This window comes from Chlorocebus sabaeus, chromosome 21 (genome assembly GCF_047675955.1).
Source record: "Chlorocebus sabaeus isolate Y175 chromosome 21, mChlSab1.0.hap1, whole genome shotgun sequence".
NCBI lineage: Eukaryota > Metazoa > Chordata > Mammalia > Primates > Cercopithecidae > Chlorocebus > Chlorocebus sabaeus.
Genome location: NC_132924.1, coordinates 114,181,888 through 114,203,722, shown reverse-complemented (window position 1 = coordinate 114,203,722; position 21,835 = coordinate 114,181,888). Strand labels below are relative to the sequence as shown.

The 21,835-nt window shown below is 40.0% G+C and overlaps 1 protein-coding gene across 1 annotated transcript in view; it reads right to left on the bottom strand.

The window, feature by feature from the left end:
- TMEM178B (transmembrane protein 178B) overlaps window positions 1-21,835 on the bottom strand; it is a 407,977-nt gene that overhangs the window by 332,287 nt on the left and 53,855 nt on the right. The gene's annotated exons all lie outside the window — the stretch shown is intronic.

Here is a 21,835-nt window from a genome sequence, read left to right as displayed (position 1 = left end):
ATCCACCCACCTTGGCCTTCCAAAGTGCTAAGATTACAGACCTGAGCCACAGAGCCCAGCCTAAAGGTCCTGTTTCTGAATAAGGTCACATTCACAGGTACCAGGGGTCAGGGCTTCAACATATATTTTTGGAGGGTAACAACTACTGAAATCTAGTCCAACCCAACATCATCGATTACTGCAATCTTCTCTTTTACTAGTCTCCCTGTTCCACTCTTGACCCCTCCTACAACAAAATCTTAGCACAAAATCTGAACTCCTTACTTGGCATTCAAAGCCCAAAGCTGTGATGCTCACAGCCTCTCCCAACCTAAATCCCTACTGCCCTCCTCCTCACCTTCATGCCACAGCCAGCCACGTGGAGCTCCTCTCCATCTCTGACAAGCTAGGGACCATCCAAGTAAGGGCCTTTTCACTAGTAGCTCCCTGTGCCTGGAATGCCACCCCCAAGATTCAAATGACCCACTCTTCTTGTCATTCAACCATAGGCTTAGACATCTCCTCTTCGGAAATCTTCCCAGAGATCTTCTCACACCTTTCCTAATTTGATTCCTTACATGGCACTTAGAACCATGTGACTGATTGATTGCCTTTCACCCTCAGTAGGATATGAACAGGGACTGTGCCTCCATCACTGCTCTATTCTCTGCACCAAGAATAGTGCCTGGCACACAATGAATGCTCAATAAATATTTGTTGAATAAATAAACTGCTTCTTGATTGTCAAGTCCAATAGGCATTTTTCAATCTTTGTCCTGCAGAACCTATTGCATTTGACAGGAGCAATCACTCCCTCTTCTTGAAACTCTTGACCATCTCCTCCCAACCCTGTCCAATCTCCATGCCATGGTTTCCTGGCTCCCTTAACTATAACTTCCCTGCCTGCTTTGCACACTCCTCTTCTTCTGTCTGTGCCTTTAATGTCCATAAACCTTGGGGTTCTGTTTTAGGTCCTTGTGGTAGACAGAATAATGCTCCTCTAAAGATGTTCACATCCTAATCGCTGGAACCTGTGAGTATGTTACCTTGCATGGTTGAGGATCTGTGATGGGGAAATAATCTTGAATTATCTAGGTAGGCTCAATGTAATCTCAAAAGTCCTTATAAAAGAGAGGCAAGAAGGGTAAAGTTGGAGAAGATGATGGACAATAGAAACAGTGGTTGGTGTGATATGGGGCCATGAGCCAAGGAACGTGGGCAGCCTCTGGAAGCTGAAAAAGGCAGGGAATGGGCTCTCCCCTAGAGCCTCCAGAAGGGACATAGCTCTGCTCACACCCTGATTTTAGCCCCCTAGGACCCGTTTCAGCCTTTGGACCTCTGGTACTAAAAGATGATACATTTGTGTTGTTTTAAGCCATTAGGTTTGTGGCAGTTTGTTACAGCAGCACAGAAACCTAACGCTGTTCTCTTCTTCTCCCCTGTACATGTTCTCTTTGGGCAACTTTACCTTCATCCCTAGCTTCATTCCCTTAGAGATATGTCCACCCATAGAAATAAGTGGATATTTCTCTCTAAAGTTCAGACTTCTACATCCAACAGCTTGTTTAACATCTTTAACTGGATGTCCTGTGGGTACCCCAAACTCAGTACACCCTCAGCTCAATCCCTCTCCCACTCCCCCACAACCTGTCTGTCTTGCTGTGTTCTCTGTCTCAGCCGATGGCAGCATGCTGTGCCCATTCTCCCACGTGGGGCTCCTTAGGGACTTTCTTTCCTTCTCCCCAATGTGCAATTAATCTCCAAGTCCTGCTCTTTAGATTGCATACGCTCACCCCTCCTCTCCATTGCTTCCATCACACCCCTCTTCATAGCTTGCCTTGATTTCCACAATAGCCTTCCCTCTGGCCACCAGCCTCCATCTTTGAACTCCTAGAGTCCATCCTCCATGTGGCATTTTTCTTTTTAAACTGCAAAAATCTTAACACATCCCTCCTTTCATAGATTCCTCTGAGATAAAAGTCAAGTTGCTAAACATGGCTTACAAGGCTCTCCTCGCCTGCCTCCCACCCCTACCACCCAGCCTCACCACCACCCAGCCTCACCTCCTCTGCACCACAGCCCGTGCTTCCACTACCCCAAATGCACTCCTCTATTAGAACACGGGAGGGAAAGAGGGAGGGAGGGAAAGAGGGAGGGAGGGAAGAAGGGAAGGAGGAAGGGAGGGAGGGAAGAGGGTAGGGATGGAGGGAGGGAGGTAGGGAGGGGAAAGAAAAAAGGTTGGTTTTACTACCAATCTTTCCTTCACTCACTATGCTTCTCCAAAACCCTCATTTGACTAATCCCCAATTCAAGGGGAGTAGCAGTACCCCTCCATATAAGACACCTGCACATGTAGATATCCACTCTTACACATTCTCATTACTCAAGACAAGCAGAAATGCAAAATCATGCTCCAAGATGCAAATGCATGTAATCGTCATTCCCTTAGAGATATGTCCACCTATAGAAATACAGAGATACAGAAGACACAGACAGATGCTGATTCAGCTGCAAGCACCTTCCCTAACTAACCTTAAAATCCTCGTACACAGACACAGCCTGAAGACACAAACCTCCACACTTTTGCGGCTTAGGGAGCAGGAGAAGGGATGGGAACAGATGGTAGAAGGATTATGGGTGAATGGGAGAAAGAAGAATGACCATGGAAGAGCCAACGGGGATATATTCATTCACCAACATTCCCTAAGCCCCAGTGACAGGCCAAATGCCATGCTGCTAAACAATAAGGTTATGAAGATCCTTGGTAGTACTGATAATAACAGTAATAGCAGCCAATGATAGTGGTTGTTATATACTAGAGACTAAGTGTTGTGCTTATGCTAACTCCTTTAATCCACATGGTAATCTCATGATAGATACTGTAATTATCCTCTATACATACATGATGTAACAAGGTGCAGGAAAGTGCACTAAAAAGTGGCAGAACTTGGATTCCTACCCAGGCTGTCAGAGTCCAGGGTCTGTGCTGTTATGCACCTTGCATACAAGACCCTGCCCAAGAGTAATTCACAGGCCACTAGACACTCATATGCTGAAGTTGGGGATTGGATATATTCTTCCCCTATGAAAGCAGCATGGAATAGAAGGAAGTAACAGGTCCTTGGGGGATGGACACCAGTTGTAAAGTCAGGTGGACCTGCACCCGATCCTAGCTCTGCCGCTCACTGTGGAAACCTTAGCAAATTACTTCACCTCTCTGAGTGTCAGTTTCCTCATCTGTAAGTGAGGGTATTAACACATACTTTGCTGAGTTTTATTAGGATTAAATGGATATAGGATATAAAAGTATTGAACACAGTGCTCAGCATACAGTAAGCACTCAACAAATAAGAAATCCCTTCCCCTTGTTACTCCAAAAAATAGTTACCCTTCAGCTCCCTGAACCTAATGCTTTCCAGAAGCATCACACGAACAATTGCAAACTACAGCCCTCTGGCATGTATAGTGTTTGGCCAGCAAAGTATTTTAGAAGGCTTAGTAGCTGGGCAGGAGCCCTAATTTAGGCCACAAGACAAGCAGTTCAGCACCTAGCAGCTCTTGCAACTACAGATGGCCACCCCCAGCCCCTGAAGGCATTTCAGTTCTCAACTCCTGCATCAGCATCAAGGGGGTCTAAAACTATCTGCTTCAGATCTATGGAATCAGACTTGTCCAGGGAGGGGCCCTGTACTCTGCTGGTGAAATTCTTGCACACGCTCATGTGTGAGAGCCACTGAGTTAAAGAATACAAGAGACACTTTGTGTTTTCCAGCAAGATGCCTGGCTCGGGGGTGAATGCACTGAGCCACAATGCTGCCAGGTTTGGATGCTTCTTTTATAGGAGACAGGAAATAAACAGAGGCCATCTTTCTGTTCCTAGAAAGAAGGAGCCCTCTTAAAATAGAGTTTCCAGGAACTTTTCCAGGAGAAGTCACTGGGTCTTCCTTGTTCAGATTTCAGAAGCCAGAAAAGCTAGGCACAGCAGGGTTAACTCTACCAGGCCTGGGCCATGAGGGAAAAGGTGGATCTGAGGCTGAAGAAAGCAGTTCCTGGAGGACAGAACCCCTGCCTGGAGTGGCAGAGTCAGGAGGCAAACAGTCCTGTTCAATCCCTCCTCAGGAGCCAGGGACCGACCGAGGGCAGTAGCACAGCCCAAGGCCTGAGGGAGCAGAGCCAAGGGGCAAACGAGGGTCCACCAGGCCTAGTAGGACGTAGGTATTTATGCTGCACAAGAACAAAGCTTTGAGTCAGGCCTGGGGCAAGTCTTGCCCACTGACTCAGTATGCAACCAAAAGTGACCTTAGAATAATTTCCTCAGAAAAGTAATTATGCCAGAGCTAAAGGTCAGATAGCAACCAAAGACTCCAACATCATACTCAGCATTTCCCCTCAACCTAGAGTTAGGATGACGTGACTATCCTCCCCAGCCAACTTGGAGCGCCTGCAGCTTCAGCCACCCTGAGCCTGGTCAGTGAAAACAGGCAACAAAAGTGCTGTGGGTCAATTGACAATTCAGCCTCGGGTCTGGCTTGCAGGGTCCAGTCCTGGCATTGTGCCCTTCACTTTTGCTCCCACCTTGAACTGCATGTCTGGGAAATGAGCTCCTACCTCCTTTGTGCCCAAATCTCTGAGCCCAGCTTACACTACCTCTGCCCCCATCCTTAAATGAAGGACTATTCCTGAGTCCCTTGCCTGAATTTAGAGTCCTGCTCTCAGCAAGCCAGTATCCTTTAGAAACACTTCCGACCCCCAGTGCTCAGGCCTCCCAGCATCGTCTGTGTCTGGTCTTGGCACTGTAAGGAGAGTGCCCCAGCAGCCCCATCCAGCCCTCTGTGCTCTACCATGTCACATCTCTAGCTTTGTTCCAAAACGTTACCTTCAACAGAGAAAAAAATAATTCGCACATTTATTGCACCTCTATTTGTACTTCTTTGCTCTCAGCTATTCTTTTTATTTTATTTTTGGCATAAGAAAAAACTTGTGTCTTTGTTATACCTACCAGCAAATAAAATAAAATAAATACCAGCCAGATATCTCACCTACAGAAAGCAATACTCAGCTAGAATTCACAGATACCTTTTCTGATCATAAAGCTTAATTAACAAGTTGTGGAAGCCCTAACCAGAGCCATCAGGAAAGAGAAAGAAATAAAAGGCATCCAAATAGGAAAAGAAGTCAATTTGTCTTTACTGATATATGATTCTATACCTAGAAAATCCTAAAGATTCTGCCAAAGGCTCCTGGAACTGCTAAACAACTGTAGGAAACTTTCAGGATACAAAATCAATGTATAAAAATCCACGTCATTTCTAGACACCAATAACGTTCAAGCTGAGAGCCAAATCAAGAACATAATCCCATTTACAATAGCTGCAAAAATAAAATTTTTAAAAATCTAGGAATACATCTAACCAAGGAGATGAAAGATCTCTACAAGGAGAACTATAAAACACTGCTGAAAGAAATCATAGATGACACAAATGGAAAAACATTACATGCTCATGAACTGGAAGAATCAATATTGTTAAAATGGCCATACTTCCTAAAGCAATCTATAGATTCAATGCTATTCCATTCCTATCAAGGCACCAAAGTCATTTTTCACAGAACTAGAAAAAAACTATTATTCATATGGACCAAAAACAAAGTCTGAATAGCCAAAGCAATCCTAAGCAAAAGAACAAAGCCAGAGGCATCACATTACCTGACTTTTAACTATATTATAAGCCTACAGCAACCAAAACAGCATGGTACTAGTACAAAATCAGACACTTAGACCAAGGGAACAGAATAGAGAAACCAGAAATAGAGCCACACACCTACAACCATCTGATCTTTGACAAAGTCAACAAAAATAAGCAATGGGGAAAGGATTCCTGGTTCAATAAGTGGTGCTGCAATAGCTGGCTAGCCATAGGCAGAAAAATAAAACTGGACCCCTACCTTTCACCATATACAAAAAAATTACCTCAATATAGATGAAAGATTTAAATGTAAGACTTCAAATTATGAAAATTCTAGAAGAAAACCCAGAAAACACCATTCTGGACATCGGCCTTGGGAAAGAATTTATGACTAAGTCCTCAAAAGCAATTGCTACAAAAACAAATATTCACAAGTGGGACCTAATTAAACTAAAAAGCTTCTGCACAGCAAAAGAAACTATCAACGGTGTAAACAACCTACAGAATGGAAGAATATTCGCAAACTATGCATCCAACAAAGATCTAATATCCAAAATCTATAAGGAGCTTAATTCATCGAGCAAAAAATAAATAATCCCATTTAAAAATAGGCAAAAAACATAAACAGACACTTCTCAAAAAGAGACATACAAGTAGTCAACAAACAAACATAAAAAATGCTCCACATTACTCATCATCAGAGAAATGCAAATCAAAACCACAATGAGATACTATCTCACACCACTCAGAATGGCTATTATTAAAAAGTCAAAAAGCAACAGATGCTGGAGAGGCTGCAAAGAAAAAGGAATACTTATACACTATTGGTGGGAATATAAATTAGTTCAGCCACTGTGGAAAGCAACTTGAAGATTTCTCAAAGAACTTAAAAGAGAGCTACCATTTGACATAGCAATCCCATTACTGGGTATACATCCAAATGAAAATAAACCGTTCGGCTAGGGATGGTGGCTCACGCCTGTAATCCCAGCACTTTGGGAGGCCAAGGCGGGTAGATCATGAGATCAGGAGATCGAGACCATCCTGGCTAACACGGTGAAACCCCGTCTCTACTAAAAATATAAAAAATCAGCCGGGCATGGTGGCAGGCACCTGTAGTCCCAGCTACTTGGGAGGCTGATGCAGGAGAATGGCATGAACCTGGGAGGCAGAGCTTGCAGTGAGAGAGAATGCACCACTGCACTCCAGCCTGGGCAACAGAGTGAGACTCTGTCTCAAAAAAAAAAAAAAAAAAAAAGAGAAAATAAATTCTTCTACCAAAATATACATGCACTCATATGTTCCTCACAGCACTATTCAAAATAGCAAGACATGGAATCAGCCCAGGTGCCCAACAGCAGTGGACTGAATGAAGAAAATGTGGTACATATGTGCCATGGAATACTATGCAGCCATGAAAAGAATGAAATCATGACTTTTGCAGCAACATGGATACAGCTGGGGGCCATTATCATAAGCAAATTAATGTAGGAATAGAAAATCAAACACTGCATGTTATCGCTTATAAGTAGATGCTAAACATTGGGTACTCCTGGACATAAGGATGGCAACAATAGACATTGGAGGCAGGGTAGAATAATTACTGGATACTATGCTTAGTAACTGAGTGACAGGATCAATCATACCCCAAACCTTAGAATCACACAATACGCCCAGGTAACAAACCTGCACATGTACCCCCTGAATCTAAAATAGAAGTTGAAATTATTTTTTTAAGTTACCTAGAGAATTAGAATATAAACATCAACACAATTAGTGAACTTGTAAGTACTGTATACACAAAGGGAATCCTCAATTTCATACATTCAGCTTTTTTTAATCAGTCTAACTTTTCTTTAATACTTTATGCACTGAAACACGTAAAGTTTAAACCATGGCTCATATGTTAAGATTGGGCATTAATTTCATCAGGTGTTGAATGAACATTGCAAGTTCTCTCATGAAAGTTCTGCTTCCTGGACAGGTTTCATTCATTCCTTCCCTCAACAACTGTTTCTTGAGGGCCAGCTATGTGTGAGGCACTGTGGGTGAAACATGGCACCTGAACTCATGGAGTTGACAATATATGTGGGGAGACAGGCAATAAATAGGAAAGCAAACAAATCATAATGTACTGTATAATTTAAGCTATGGATGAAAGAATCAGGGTACTATAATAAAAAATAAATGAGGAACATACCAGTAGCAATGGGCATACCTGGCACCCAGATCTCGGTTTCTAAGGCCATTCAATAAAAGGAACCAGGGTTCCTTGGAAAAATGACTGATTCCAAGACTGGCACAGGAAAAACACAAGATGATTCTGGAGTATCTTGTACTGCCAGAAAGTAAGAAGATGAAAAAAAAAAATTGATGGGGCAAGGTCAAAGAAATGCAGGAACCATCTGGAAGAGTTACCAAAGACCAAGGTTGGAACAACTGGAGCAACAAAATAAGCAAGGTAGTACTGAATTATAACCTAAAGTATAAAATAAATATTCACGAGTTGATACTGATATGAATAAATGATTGAATATATTAATAAATGGAGAAGAAATAAATTTCTTATGCAGAAAAATACCAAACAATTTATATAGATACTGCATCCTAAAGGAGGGGAAGTATAACTCCCAACTCCTTAGGATGGGCTGTGTCTAGTGACTTCCTTCCAAAGAGTACAGCAGGAAAAGAAGGAAAAATAAATAACTTCACAGTAGAAAAATCTGACAAACACTACCTCATTCAGGTGATCAAAATCAATGTCAACATTCATAAATCACATTTATAACAGGCACCCTTGATACAGTGAGATGAAAATGGCACTTTGCCTCTGTGGTCTTCCTCTCAAATACCCATAACTCAGTCTAATTATGAGCAAAACATCAGACAAGTTCCAGTAGAGGAGCATCCGACAATATCCCTGACCAGTACTCCTCAAAACCATCAAAGTCACCAAAAACAAATTCTGAGAAACTGTCAAAGCCAAGAGGAGCCCAAGGATATATAAGAAATAAATCTAATATGGAGTCCTGGATGGGATCCTGGAACAGAAAAAGGACATCTGGTAAAAACTAAGCAAATGTGAATAAACTATGAACTTTCATTAACACTGATATATCAACATTGGCTAATCAATGGAAAGAAATGCACCACACTAATGTAAGATGTTAATAATAGGAGGAACTATGGGCAGGATCTATAAGAACTCTGTACTGTCTGCTCAGTTTTTCTGTAAATATAAAACTGTTGTAAAAAATAAAGTCTATTAGTAAAAATAAGTATGTAAATGGAGAGATGAGTCTAATTTAAACAGAGTGTTCTAAGAAAGCTTCACTGAGGAGTTAACTTTAAGCCTGCACTTGAAGGTCTGGGTCCTGTAAGGAGAGGAGAAAGAATGTTCAAAGCTTCAGAAACAGTTTATGCAAAGGCCCTGTGGCAGGAAGGACCTTGGCAGATCTGAGGAATGGAGAGAATGTCCAGATGCCTGAAGTGCCATGAACAAGAGGTGGAGTAGAGGGAAATAAGACTGGGGAGTATGCAAGAGCCAGACCACTCAAGACCTTGATGCTACAGCAAGAAGAACCTCTGGCAGGGCACAGTGGCTCATGCCTGCAATCCCAGCACTTTGGGAGGCTGAAGTGGGCAGATGATCTGAGGTCAGGAGTTCAAGACCAGCCTGGCCAACATGGTGAAACTCCATCTCTACTAAAAATACAAAAATTAGCTAGGTGTGATGGCAGCCACCTGTAATCCCAGCTACTTGGGAGGCTGAGGCAGGAGAATCGCTTGAACCCAAAAGGCAGAGGTTGCAGTGAGCCAAGATCACACCACTGCTCTCCAACCTGGGCAACAAGAGTGAGACTCTGTGTAAAAAAAAAAAAAAAAAAAGAACCTCCTTCTAAGTTCACCAAGATGTAACAGGAGTTTAGTTTCTCAGTACAGCCATCTTATTTAGCAGAACAATGTTTGTGCAACTATGGAAATTGCAATCATTCATTTCATAAAAGCAAATGGGGGCTCAAGTGTGGCAGCTCATCCTTGTAATCCAGCACTTCAGGAGGCCAAGGCAGACGATCGTTTGAGCCCAGAAGTTCAAGACCAGCCTGGCCAACATGGCAAAACCTTGTCTCTACAAAAAATTAGGCAGGTATGGTGGCATGTACCTGTAGTCCCAGCTACTCAGGAGATGAGGTAGGAAGATCTCTTGAGCCCGGAAAGTTGAGGCTGCTGTGAGCTGTGATTATGTCACTGAACTCCAGCTTGGGTGACAGTGAGACTCTGCCTAAAAAAATTTTTTTAAAGTGAATAGGAAATGAAATACTGAAGATAAAAATTGGAAGTCTCGTAAACACATTTAAGCAAAGATGGAAACCATTAGGCAGGCTGAAAATGTAAAAAGGTGAAACCAAACTCATCTTCGCATATTCATTGTATTTCAGTTGACTGTGTGATTAATGGCGAAAGAAAAGAATAAAACTTAAAAATATCTTTAAAATGTTGAGGTGATTTCATTGAAGATTATGTCTGAAAGATACAGTTTAACTTTGGTGTTCATAATTTTTTATATCTCTGAGAAAAAAAACCCTCTGGAAAACATGTAAGTCATTTTTGTACATGATTTTAGGAATAAAAAGGAAGTGGGGAACAACTTCTACACTTTCAACCTATAAGTCTTATCTTTAACAGCTTGACTAAATTTTGAAACAGATTTTTTTTTCAGTGCCTTCCCTACTGCTTCCCAAGTCCAGCATTAAGTCCACATTCACCTCCCAAAACATGAGATGATTAAACTCCCCATCCATATCCACACACACCTCCACCCCCACCCTTAGAAGGCAAGGTCCTGGGATGAACCCACCTGGGTCATATTTTCTCTTCTGGGGTCTTGTTTCCCCAGACCTTTCAAAGGAACTGGCAATAGAATCTGTTAAACTAATTCTCCATAAGGACCCATATGGCTCTCCCTTAAAATTTTGAATTTTAAAAGAGATCTCGTGAAAATAAGAGCACCTTAAGCCAAGAAACAAATCTTTACTAATATACATTTTAGGAGTTCTGCCAATCTGGTGGGAGATACATTTTGTAGAATGGAAACTCATAGCAACCCCCTTCCATCATACAACATGGACAACTAAATACTGTGTCATCTCAGAAGTTCCGTTTTATTATTAATAACTTCAGTGTATTTTCTCTATTTCCATATCCTTCAAACAATTTTTTTCATTGATACATAATAATTGTACATATTTATGTGGTACCTGTGATATTTGATATATGCATACAATGTGTATGATCACATGGGAGTATTTAGGATATCTATCACCTTAAACAATTATTATTTCCTTGTATTGGAAATATTCAAAATCTTCTCTTCTGTTTTGAAATATACAATAAATTATGGTTAACTATAGTCACCCTATTATATTTTCAAACACTAGAACTTAGCCAGCCTCTCTTCATGCCCCACACATACCCTTCCCAGTCTCTGGTAACTATCATTCTACTCTCAACCTCCATCAGATCAACTTTTTTAGCTCTCACATATGAGAACATGTGATATTTGTCTTCCTGTGGCTGGCTTATTTTGCCTAACATAATGACCTTCGGTTCCATCAATATTGCTGAAAATGACAGGATTTCATTTTCTTTGATGGCTGAATAGTATTTCATTGCATATATATGCCACATTTTCTTTATCCATTCATCTGTTGATGGACACGTCACTTGATTCCGTATCTTGGCTATTGTAAACAGTGCTGCAATACACATAGGGATGCAGGTATCCCTTTGATATACTGATTTCTTTTCTTTTGAACAAATACCCACTAGTTGGATTGCTGGATCATATAGTAGTTCTATTTTAAGTTTTTTTAAAAACCTCCATACTGTTTTCCATAACGACCACATTAATTTACATTCTCACCAACAGCATATAAGAATTCCCTTTTCTCCACATCCCCCACACCCAGCATTTGTTTTTGTTTTTGTTTTTGTTTTTGTTTTTGTTTTTTTCTTTTTCATGATAGCCATTCTAACTGGGGTGAGACAATATTTCACTGTGGCTTTGATTTGCATTTCCCTGATGATTAGTGGTGTTGAGCATATTTTCATATACATGTTGACCATTTATTTGTATGTCTTCTTTTGAGAAATGTGTATTCCCATCCTTTGCCCGCTTTTTGTTTTTTTAGAGATGGGTCTCACTCTGTCACCAAGGCTGGAGTACAGTGGTGCAATTATAGCTCATTGCAGCCTTGAACTCCTGGGCTCAAGCAATCCTCTCGCCTCAGCCTCCCAAGTAGCTGGGATTATATGCATCAGTCACTGTGCCCTGCTTGCCCACTTTTTAATGGGATTGGGCTTTTTGTTTTGTTTTTCTGTTGAGTTGTTTGAGTTCCTTATATATTCTGGATATTAATCCCTTGCTGATTAATTGTTTGCAATTCTTTTCTCCCATTCTACAGGTTGTCTCTTCACAGCATTGTTTCCTTTTCTGTGCAGAAGCTTTTTAGTTTAATATAGTTCTATCAGTCTATTTTCGGTTTTGTTTTGTTGCATATGCTTTTGAAGTCTTAGCCATAAAATCTTTGCCTGGACCAATTCCTGAAGCATTTCCCCTATGTTTTCATCTAGTAGTTTTATAGTTTTAGCCTTATGTCTTTAATCCATTTTCAGTTGATTTTTGTATATAGTGAGACATAGGGGTCCTGTTTCATTCTTCTGCATGTCTATCCAATTTTCCCAACACCATTGATTGAAGAGCAAGTCCTTTCCCCAATGTAGGTTCTTGTCAACTTTGTTGAAGATCAATTGGCTGTAAATATGTGGCTTTATTTCTGAGTTCTCTGTTCTGTTACATTGGTCTATATGTCTGTTTCTATACCAACACCAAGCTGTTTTGGTTACTATAGTTTTGTAGTATATTTTGAAGAGAGGTAGTATGAAGCCTCCAGCTTTGGTTCTTTTTGCTCAGTATTGCTTTAGCTATTTGGGGTCTTTTGTGGTTCCATATGAATTCTAGGACATCTCCTTTTTCATTTCTGATTTTATTTATGTGGGTCTTCGCTTCCTTTTCCTTGGTTAGTCTAGCTAGCAGTTTATCCATTTTATTTATCTTTTCAAAAAAAAAAAAAACCTTTCATTTCACTGATCCTCTGTATTTTTTTAGTCTCTCTTTCACTTAGGTATTTATTTCCTTTTACTAATTTGGGGTTTGGTTTATTCCTGCTTTTCTAGTTTCCTGAGGTGTGTCATTAGGTTATTTGAAATCATTCCACTTTTTTGATATAGGTATTTATTGCTATGAGCTTCCCTCTTAGAACAGCTTTTGCTGTAACCCATAGGTTTGGGTATGCTGTGTTTCAATTTTCATTTGTTTCAAGATTTTTTTTAACTTCCTTCTTAATATATTCACTGGTCCAATGGTTGTTCAGGGACATGCTGTTTAATTTCCATACATTTGTACAGTTTCTAAAGTTCCTCTTGTTATTGATTTCTACTTTTATTCCATGGTGATCTGAGAAGATACTTGATATGATTTTGAGTTTTTAAAATTTATTGAGACTTGGTTTGTGGCCTAAAATACAGCCTATACTGAAGAATGCTCTATGTACTGATGAGAATAATGTGTATTCAGCAGTTATTAGATAAAATGTTCTGTAAATGTCTGTTACATCTATTTGGTCTAAAGTCCAATTTAAGTCCAATGTTTCCTTGTTGATTTTCTGTCTAGATGATCTATCCAATGCTGACAGTGTGGTGTTCAAGTCTCCTACTGTGATTGTATTGAGGCCTCTCTCTCCCTTTAAATTTAATAATATTTGCTTTATATATTTGGGTGCACCAGTGTTGAGTGCATATATATTTAAACTTGTTATATCCTCTTGCTGAATTGATCCCTTCATTATTATATAATGACCTTCTTTGTCTCTTTTTCACATTTTGACCTAAAGTCTGTTTTATCTTATGTAAGTATAACTACTACTCTTGCTTTTAATTTCTGTTTGCATGTGTATTAGTCCATTTTCATGCTGCTGATAAGGACATACCTGAGACTGGCAATTTACAAAAGAAACAGGTTTATTGGACTTACAGTTCCACATGGCTGGGGAGGCCTCATAATCATGGTGGAAGGCAAGAAGGAGCAGGTCACATCTTATGTGGATGCCAGCAGGCACAAAGAGAGCTTGTGCACAGAAACTCCCATTTTTAAAACCATCAGATCTCATGAGACCCATTCACTATCACAAGAACAGCATGGGAAAGACCTGATCCCATGATTCCACTGGGTCCCTCCCACAACACATGGGACTTATGGGAGCTACAAGATGAGATTTGGGTGGGGACACAGAACCAAACCATATCAGCATGGAATCTCTTTTTCCATCCCTCCACTTTTAGTCTATATGTGTCTTTACAGGTGAAGTGAGTTTCTTGTAAGCAGCATATACTTATGTCATTTTTTAAATCCATTCAGTCAGTGTGTATCTTCTAAGTGAGATATTTAATTCATATTATTGATAGGTGAGTACTGTCATTATTGTTCATTGTTTTCTGGTTGTTTTGTATATTCTTTGTTCCTTTCTTTCTCTCTTCTTGTTTATCATTGCAGTTTGGTGGTTTTTTGTATTGGTAACATTTAACTCCTTTCTCTTTCCCATTTATGTGTCTGCTCTACCACCTGCTTTCATACTTTTGTGTGTTTGCATGATGGTAGATATTGTTCTTTCATTTCCAGATGTAGGACTCCCTTAAGCAGTTATTGTAAGGTCAGTCTAGTGGTGATGAATTTCCTCAGTTTTTGCTTGTCTGGGAAAGACCTTATTTCTCCTTAATTTTTGAAAGTTAACTTTACTAGATTTAGTATTCTTAGCTGATGGCTTTTCTTTTTTTTTTTTCCCCACTTTCTGTACATTGTTGTGTTGGGTTTTTATGTTTTTGTTGTTTTATTTTATTTTGTTTTATTCAAGTCAGTCTCACTCTGTTGCCTAGGCTGAAGTGCAGTGGCATGAGCTCACTGCAGCCTCAAACTTTTAGGTTCAAGCGATCCTCCCACCTCAGCTTCCCAAGTAGCTGGGACTACAGGCATGCACCAACATGTCCACCTAATGTTTTTACTTTTTGTACAAATGGGGTCTTGTTACATTACCCTGAATAGTCTCAAACTCCTGCCCTTAAGCAATCATCCCACCTCAGCCTCTCAAAACACTAGGATTATAGGCATGAGCCATTACACCCACCTCTTTCAACATTTTGAATATATCATCCATTCTCTCTTGGCCTCTAAGGTTTCTGTTGAGAAATCTTTTGTTAGTCTGATGGGAACTCTCTTACACATAACTTAATACTTTCCTCTTGCTATTTTTCAGAATTCTTTGTCTTTGACTTTTAGCAGTTTGACCACAATGTGCCTTGGAGAAGATCTTCTTGGGTTGAATCTATTTGAGAATTTTTGAATTTCCATGTACCTGGTTGTCTATATCTCTTGCAAGACTTGGAAAGTTTTCAGCTATCATTTTGTTAAATGGGTTTTCTATGCCTTTGCCTATCTCTTCTCTGAAACTTTTAAAATTCAAATGTTTGGTTGCTTTATGACATCGCATACGGAATGTAGGCTTCCTTTATTCTTTTATTTTCATTTTTTAAGTCTGACTGGGTTATTTCAAAAGAACTGTCTTCATGAACAGAAAATCTTTCTTCTGCTTGATTTAGTCTATTATCAAAGCTCTCAATCGTATATTTTATCTCATTCATTGAATTATTCAGTTATGGGATGCCTGTTTGGTTTTTTATGGTAAGTATATCTTTGTTGAGTTTCTCATTCAGATCATGAATTGTTTTCCTGATTTCTTTGTATTGTTTATCTGTGTTCTCTTGTATCTTATTGAGTTTCTTTAATGTCATTATTTTGAATTCTTTTTCAGGCATTTCTTAGTTTTTCTTTTCATTAGAATCTGTTGCTGAACAATTATTGTATTCTTTTATAGGTGTCATATCTTTTTGCTTTTTCATGTTTCTTGTGTCCTTACATTAATATCTGCACATCTAGTGTAACAGTTGCTTCTTTTAATCAATTTTATGAATTGGCATAGGGAAATATTTTTTTCTATAGATATATCTGTAATGTTATTTGGGTAGGATACTTTGACTTTGATTTTGGGTGGGTGCAGTAGTGTAGGGTCTGTATGATTTCTTTAGCTATAATCAGCATCGGAGGTGTCCATGAATTCCTCAGTGGTTTAGGCTGCAGTTGTTAGTGGAGGCTATGGCAAGTCTCTGTGGGAGACAGGGATGCCAGGCAGACTGGTCATCAGACACCGGTGGTGGTGGCAGTGAACTGAAATTGTCAGTCCTTGGATCCCCAGGTGGTGTATGCAGGCACTGGTGGTAGCAAGTTCAGGCAAGTGGATCCTTGGGCCTCCAGGCAGCTTGCTTGGGTGTCTATAGTAGCAATGGTGGCTTGAGTGTGTAGGAGGGTCATCAGGCCCCTAGGTAGCAAGCATGGTATTGGTGGTGGTGGTAGCTTTAGCCAGCCAACCCTCAGGCCCCCAAGTGGCACATGTGGGCACCAGCAGTGGCAGTGGCAGGCTGGGCAGACCAGTCCCCAGGCCCCCAGGTGGCACGTGCAGGTGGGTATCAGAGGCTATTTCCAGACCCTATCACCAAGCCATATTACATTTTGTTTTTAAGGAAAAATTCAAATATTAACTTTGCCACTGCCAGAAACTCCTAATAAATACATTGCTAAATGTTGATTAAAGCGTAACATGTTTACTTTCATAGTTTTAAATGTATTCATTAAACAAATATTTATTATGTGCCAGCACTGATCTGAAAGCTTGGAATATAATGATGATCAAATCAAACAAGGTTCCCAGTCTTGAAAAGCTTATTTTCTAGTTAAATTTGGTTACAGCCAAAAATCCAACCGAAAATGGTAGTCTGCCCTTAGAAGCCCAATAGGAACTTAGGACTTATGACCTGCTGAACAAAGACAGGGAAAGGTAGGAGAAATTAATAGTCTTATTTTCTTGAGCAGAGAACACAGAATCCACAGTGAGTTTCAGAGTGAAGGAAATCCTCAGCCTCAGCACTCAAAACAAAGGCCTAGGGCTATGAATAAAGGTTCAAAGTCTATGGTGAGAAAGAAAGAGGAGTGAAATTATATAAAAGCAAATGTTGGGGCAAATGAGTGCTTGTTCAAACAGAACTGCATACTCATGACCATATTAACATGGTAACAATACTAAATGCTGGTAAAGCTGCAAAACAACTGCAACTTTCTTATGTTGTTGGTGGGTGTATAAAACAGTTCAACCACTTTTGAGGACTGCCAGTTTCTTATAAAGCTAAAACATGCACTTACCAAATAATCCCACTTATAGGAATTTACCCAAGAGAAATGAAAGTCTGTCCACAAAAAGACTCGTACAAAAATGTTCATAGCAAATGTATTCAAAATAGCCCAAAACTAGAAACTACGCAAATGTCCATCAACAAGATTGTAAACAAACTGTGAGATATTCATACCATGAGGATACTACTCAGCAATAAAAATAAACAGAACAAGGTGAATCTCAAAACCCTGTGATACGTAAAAGAAGCCAGTCAGACAAAGAACACGTAGTGTATGTTTTCAATTATACGTAACCATAAATGGGCAAAACTAATCTGTACTGAAAGAAGTCAGATTTGTGATTGGTTGGGGCTGGGAGGAAGTAGAGAATTGATGAGAGAACATATGGGCTGATAGACACATTCTGCATCTTGTTTTGGGTGATAGTTATACTCAGCTGGCAACACATATGAAACAGAACACTTAAGATCTGGACATTTTATTGTATGTTAATGAAGACTCAATTAAAAAAAATTAAGCTGCTTAGTATAAGATTACCAATAAAGAGCACACAAAAATACCAGCAAACAACTGAGTTGAGAGAGCTGCTCTCTTTTAAGAATATACAAAGATTTGGTGGCTACCCTTGGCATTCTAGGTCAGTAATATCAGGTTGGGTAGACTGGTCCAAGAGAGTTTTGCAGCAAATGCCTTCTGGGATTCAAAAACAACTTGGTCACAAATAATCTTTTAGAAAATAGCTCTCTTGTAAAAAAGCAGATTTACTGAGAGTCTACCAGGGCCGGGCAAGGAACTGAGTGCCTGGGAATTCAACCCTAAAACTGATGAGTTCCTGTTCTAACAGGGAATGAAATGGCAGCAGTGGGAGAGGGTCAGCTATAAAATAAACAAAAAAGTTAATTAGATAATTTCAGATGCTGACTGATCACATACTCAGTTTGTACTTAAAAGGTCGTCTTGCTTTTAAGTTTTTCTAATTAAGGTGTGAAGTTAGAATGCAGAATGGTATAGCACTAAAAAGCACGCATGGGCTATGGTGATAGAGCATTTAGTTAATTGCTTAGTATAATTCCTGGAATATATTAAGCTTTCAATAAGTCTCAGTTATTGTTATTATTATTATCATTATTATTTGCCTCCTCTCCCTCCTCTCTTATAAGAAAAACATAAACTGTGAGAATATATGTGCAATTAAAGATATGAACAAAAATATTCATAAAAGTTTCATTCATAATAGCCAAAACTGGAAACTACCCAAACAGTAGAATGGATAAATAAATTGTGGTATAGTCGTATAATGGAATAGTTCCTTGCAATAAAAAGAACAAACTGCTGTTACACAGCAATTAACCACTTGGATGACTCTCACGATATAATATTGAGTGAAAGAAGGCAGACATAAAAGATCACATATTATACAATTACATTTATCTTGAGGACTAAGCACTGATTTTTCTTATCTTGCCCAAATTCCTATCTAAGGAGTCTGGGAGTCATGCCCTACAAACCATAAATTCTCATCAGATGGGTTTTATTTAACCATATATGGTGACTTACTTTCCAATGTGACTTGCATAATGTTATGTGACAAAGAAGAAAATCTAAATATTTTACCCCAAAACATGTTTCTTTGCCATATTTTGAAATGACCCTGCAAAGCCGTTCTTAGTGGAGGAAAATTTGCATCTTTAAAGAATCTCTATTAATATAGCTAAATCTTTTTCTTTCAGGCCCTCCAAATCCTAAAGAAATTAACTGAGAGTCTAGCACCTTTTAAAGGCATGAGTACGAATCTGAATAGGAAACATCTGTCATCTATTGTCTTTAAGGGCAGCCACTATGAGACTTGAAACTTCAAAAGAACCTTGGTCTCCATAATCTTTTGTCTTAATCTGAACATTTCCTTTCTATTGATCCCAGGTCTTTAGAAAACCTCAACAAATTGTCAACTGGAAAATAGTTATAGCCTGGAAGCCACCCCGCCCCCTACCCTTTGAATTATCCCGCCTTTCTGGATCAAACCAATGTATTTCCCAAACGTATTTGATTGATGTCCCATGTCTCCCTAAAATGTGGAAAATCAAGTTGCACCTTAACCACCCCGGGCACATGTTCTCAGGACCTCCTGAGGGCTATGTCATGGGCCAAGGTCACTCATATTTGGCTCAGAATAAATCTCTTCAAATAATTTTAAGAGTTTGACTCTTTTCATCAACAATATGAAGTTCAAGAATAGGCAAAACCAACCTCTGATAATAGAAGTCAGAGAGTGTTTATATTTATTTGGCAGGAGTTTTTGACTAGAAGGATCCATAAGGGAATGCCCTTGAGTGTTAGAAGCATTCTTTATCTTGATCTGAGTGCTGGTGACATGGGTGTATACATGTGTAAAGATTAATTGAGCTGTTCACTACAGAGCTGAGCACTTTCCTGTATGTAGCTTATACCTCAATTTAAAAATTTCTAAAGAATATAAGTGCAACTAAGCAAAATAAAGAAGTACCTATGGGAATATGAATATTTCTTATATAATATCTCAGATGTTTTCAGCTACTGGTGGCTGCAGTAAATGAGAATGCTGGACCTCCTCTATCATAAATAGTTCATTCATTCAATCCACATTTACTGAGCATCTCTCAGCTGCCAGGACCATGCCAGCTCCCCAAGACACGTGAATGAACGTGACAACACAATCCCTACCCTCAAGAGCATCCCTGAAATGGGCAGTCAGCCATGTAACCCACTATCTTGGGGCAACTGGTGGCAGCTTCTCTAAATGTGACCACAGGGTCTTGCAGGATTTCACTGACTTCTATAAGAGAAACCTTAGACTGTAATTTTTAATTTAGTAACTGAAACATCATGTATGGTAATCCATTTCTTCTGAGGAGTAATATGGGTAATATGTCTCCAATCATGGTGTTTAATTACAATTGACATTTCTAGGTCTTTCTTGATGGTGATGACAACATCCTCCTGGAAGGCTCCTTATTTCTGACAACAGCAGAGGAGAAGAGGCTAATTTTAGAGAACGTGGCCTGGCTTCTACCCTCCAGAGGAACATCCAACAGATGACTCTTTGTTCTCTCAGCAGGGGAAGTGATGTGGGAATCAGGAAACAATGTCTGACTTCAGCTCCTGCCTACCACCCTCATCATGGGCCCTGGAATTCTGGCCTCCAGATGGTTCAAGAGTTAACCCCATGCAGTATTAATGTATGAAACATGACAAACTGTGCTTTGTTCCCGGCATGAATTAACAATTTGTTTAACATATTTTGGAGCTTTTTTTTTTTCAAGGATGCAAGTTAATCGATTTTGCAGCCAAAATAGCCTGATGTGCTTGTTCACTGTAGAGAAGCATTTTTACAATGCTGAGTGGCAAAAATTAGGACACATAAGGTGCCCAGGGGCTGTTCTGCCTTGCCAAATAAGGCTGAAGACCAAAGAAGTTTGATAACTCCTTAACTATAAAGACACATTCAACCTCTGGAGAGAATAAGAAAGCAAGAGAAAAGGGACTTGGGAAGGCCAACAATTCCTCCTGAGGCCAAGCAAGCAATTATTCCTGACTTAATACTGACAAGACCAAAAAGCAGGCCCAATGGAACTGTATTCAGGTTCCAGATATGACCCGTAGGAAGGATGACCAGTTGTCCCAGTTTGCCTAGGATAGTCCCAGTTTACACCTGTTATCAATATTAATAGTGTCCCCTTTTATTCTCAAGAGTGTCCAAGTTTGTCTCAAACTTAACTTCTATGCTCACCTTATCTGTAAGGGGACAATAACTTATACAATCACCTTATCAATAAAGGAAGCAATAGCCAGTGAACTGGAATTCACAGAGCCTTTAGGAAAAGGGGACCAGATCCTCTTATACCCTGTGGTTCACTTTTGGGCCTGCTCAGAGAAGTGAGATCCCACAGCCAAGACTCTGAGAGGTAATATGGTGCAAAGGAACTGAACCTAAAATGTGAAATGCTTGTTCTACCAGCATGAAAGACCTCACACATAAAGAAGATTAGAAAACCTCTAAAGCAGCAAAGACCTCTCAGGGAGGCTAAAAGGGTTGACCACAAAGGGGAGAGGAGGCTGTACCCCACAGTGCTTGTGTTAATTCCCTAGGGCTGCCATAACAAACTTCCACAAACTGGGTGGCTACAAACACAGAAATCTACTCTCTCACAGTTCTGGAGGCCAGAAGCCCAAATCAAGGTGTCTGCAGAATTGACTCCTTCCAGAGGCTGTAGGGGAGAACCTATTCCATGCCTTTCTCCAGTTTCCGGTGATCCACCAGTAATACTTGTGCTCCAACATCCCAATCTCTGCCTACATATTCACGGGGCCCTCCCCTCTGTGTGTCTCTGTACCTCTGTGGCCTCTCTTCTTCTTATTGGGACACCTGTCTTTGGATTTAGGGCTCACCCCAAATCCAGGATGATCTCATCATGAAATCTTTAATTACATCTGCAAAGACTCTTTTACCAAGTAAGAGCACCTTCACAGGTTCTAGGGGTTAAGACGTGAACATAACTTTTTAGACATTCAGCCCACTATAAATGTGTATAAAACGTTCCCAGGTGAGTCAAAGTTTACCAAATATTCTTTTTAAAAACTCAAAAGGTCTATCCAAGCTAAATTTGGAGTAAGAAGAAGAAAAAGAGCTCGATCCCTTGCAGGAGAAAGGGGTTAAGTGAACCAAATGCCCAAGAGGTGGGAACACTATTTTATGGCCATTGTGTCCAAGTAGGAACAGCTGGACTGTTGGTCATGCCCACCTCTCACCTGCAAGGCTTTCCCTGGTATTCACTGCTGA